We start from the raw sequence: 2,832 nt of genomic DNA on the forward strand, positions 1-2,832 counted from the left end.
TACTTTGCAGAGTTTCTCTCCTGTAGAGATTTGTCAGTGATTCACCTTGAATGGAAGATTGTTACATCCTATCTGAAAAAAGGGTCTGTTGTCTTCCTCATAGCTTTTATCTGCAGCTGATGTCAAACTTCAGATATTTCAGTCGGGGTCAAAACTGTTATTGTCATTAAAATGAGTCTAGAGATTAACTCTAGAGATGTGATAGGAATACTTAAGATGTACTCTCTGCACATTTCAAATAGGCAATAAATTAATATTATTAACTATATTCACCATGTTGTACACTGGCTATCCAGAACTTATTCATCTCATAACTGCAAGTTTGTTTAATATGTGTTGACTGTGCTCTAAATGCAAAGCTCTCCAGAAAGGGAACTAATTATTTTCTGCCAAAATTTTATCAAAGTTAGACAACAGATAAGAGACCAGCAAGAAGAAGCAACAAAATATGTTTATGTAAACTCAGTGCTCTTAAATGACTGTACATGACACCATAGTAGCAGTGCCTTTTTTTGGTACAGCAGCATCTTTTCATGGAATAATGATAATTTTATGGACATAATTGAGGCTCAGTGAAGTTAAGAGCATGTCCAGGGTCCCACAGGTGTAAGTAGTGGAACTAGCACTTTTTCCTTCTTGTCCTACTCTATGTGCAGTGTTTTGTAACCACCCAGGGGTTCATTTTGCCCGCTCTCTGGATAAAACTCATTTATCAAGACAGAAGAATTGCAATAGAAAAGGAGCTTAATTCACACAGTCAGCTGAACAGGAGACCAGTTTTATTATTACTCACATCAGTCTCCTTGAAAATTCAAATTCACAGGCTGGAATTTTTCAAGGATAGCTGGGGGGAAGAAAGGTGGGTCACTAGGCAATGAGAACTTGCTGCTGCTTAGTTGAGGGAGCAGTTATAGGGATGTCCTCATGTGTGTTGAATCACTTCTGGGTAGGGCCACAGGAGAGGTTGGTGGGTCCAGGTGGAGCCATTGGTGGTCAAACATGCAAAAAATCTGAAAAGACATTGCAAAAGGCTAATCTTAGGTTCTACAAAAGTAGCATTATCTGCAGGAGTATGTGGGGCAATTACATATCTTGTGACCTCCAGAATACTAGCAGGTAATCATTTAAGTCAGCACCTTAGCAGAATTCAGGCTTCCCTTACCCTCTTAGCCCAGTGGTCTCTCATTAGCTTTACAAAAGCAGTTGAGTTTTGGGAAAGGGCTATTATCGTTTAACCTATAAACCAAATTTCTCCCAAAGTTACCTTGGCCCAAGCCCAGGAATAATTAAGGGCAGTTTGAAGGCTAAAGACAAAATGGGGGCTAGGTTAGATTAGATAACTTTTACTGCCATAATTTTCTCACTGTTATAATATTTGCAAAGGCAGTTTCAATTTTCATTGCACCAAAATCATGTATTCCTTTCAGTACACATGGAAATCTGTACATACACAGGATATATTTTAATCCACAGTGGAAGAAAAATTGGGTATAATAAAATGCTTTGCATTACAATTCTAGTGAATTTTCTTAACATTTAAGAACATATAAGCAACCCTCCCGAAGATCTTAAATAATAACAGTGCTGGGGTTTGTTTTGCATCTAAGGAAACCTAACAACCAGTTATTTGTCAAGTCTTCTCTGGGTATGTTAACAAGGTGTTAGCTATAGTATTTAAATATCTATTCCCTACCCCCGTTTAAAAATAAACATGATTATTCAGATGAGGAATCTGAGACTCAAACAGTTTAGAAGATCCTGCAGAGTTAATGACAGAATGGAAGGATTCAATTCTGGTCCCAAATTTTGTAACTCACCTAGCCTGGAAACCAACATGACTATTATTTCTGGAGTGGCAGAACATTGTCTCAGATCACAGTTCTTTTAAGTGAGTGGGAAGATAAGAGTTACATAACATCGTTCATCTCCAGTAAATTTTGTCGGTAGAAGTCATTTACACTGTGGCAACAAGCACCCCCTGATATTCCTGTTGGTGCATTCTATGTAAAAGGCCTGCTGTGACCTAGAAAATGGTGAATTCATTTGCATAATCAGTTCACGCACTGTCCTTGTGCTGAAGTATATTTAGAAGGGCTGTGTTTACAAGAACGAGATCAAGAGCTTTTGAGAAAACTCACATGGCCACTTTTTTAAAGTCTTGGTGAAATATACTATTCAAGAGGGGCTACAGTTTCTTGACAATTTGGGATTAATGTATTTTATAAGGAGAGGGATTAATTTATAGAACATATTACTCCAAAAGAGGTCTTAGTCAAAAAATATAAATGCAGTAAGATATAGTTGGAAGCATTTATGAATGCCAGGAATACACATGGGTTAGCATTAATTTTGCAGTCAATTATAGGAAGACTGTGCACCTTCTAATCCTAGCATGGCCACTGATTAATCATATCCTCTAGGCCTGTCATTTAAAATTGTTTGGATTCTACCTCCTCATTTGTGGAATTAAAGATTGAATTCATAAGTCATTGAGTTATTGTCCCTTTGTAGAATTTGACCAATATAGATTTTTATTTATCCCACTCAGTGTTTTTAAAAATGTGAATATGAATGGAATTTTTTTTTTTTTTTTTTTTTGAGAGGGAGTCTTGCTCTGTTGCCCGGGCTGGAGTGCAGTGGCCTGATCTCAGCTCACTGCAAGCTCCGCCTCCCAGGTTTACGCCATTCTCCTGCCTCAGCCTCCCAAGTAGCTGGGACTACAGGCGCCCGCCACCTCGCCCGGCTAGTTTTTTGTATTTTTTAGTAGAGACGGGGTTTCACCGTGTTAGCCAGGATGGTCTCGATCTCCTGACCTCGTGATCCGCCTGTCTC

This window comes from Colobus angolensis, unplaced genomic scaffold (assembly GCF_000951035.1).
Source record: "Colobus angolensis palliatus isolate OR3802 unplaced genomic scaffold, Cang.pa_1.0 Scaffold23, whole genome shotgun sequence".
NCBI classification, from domain to species: domain Eukaryota; kingdom Metazoa; phylum Chordata; class Mammalia; order Primates; family Cercopithecidae; genus Colobus; species Colobus angolensis.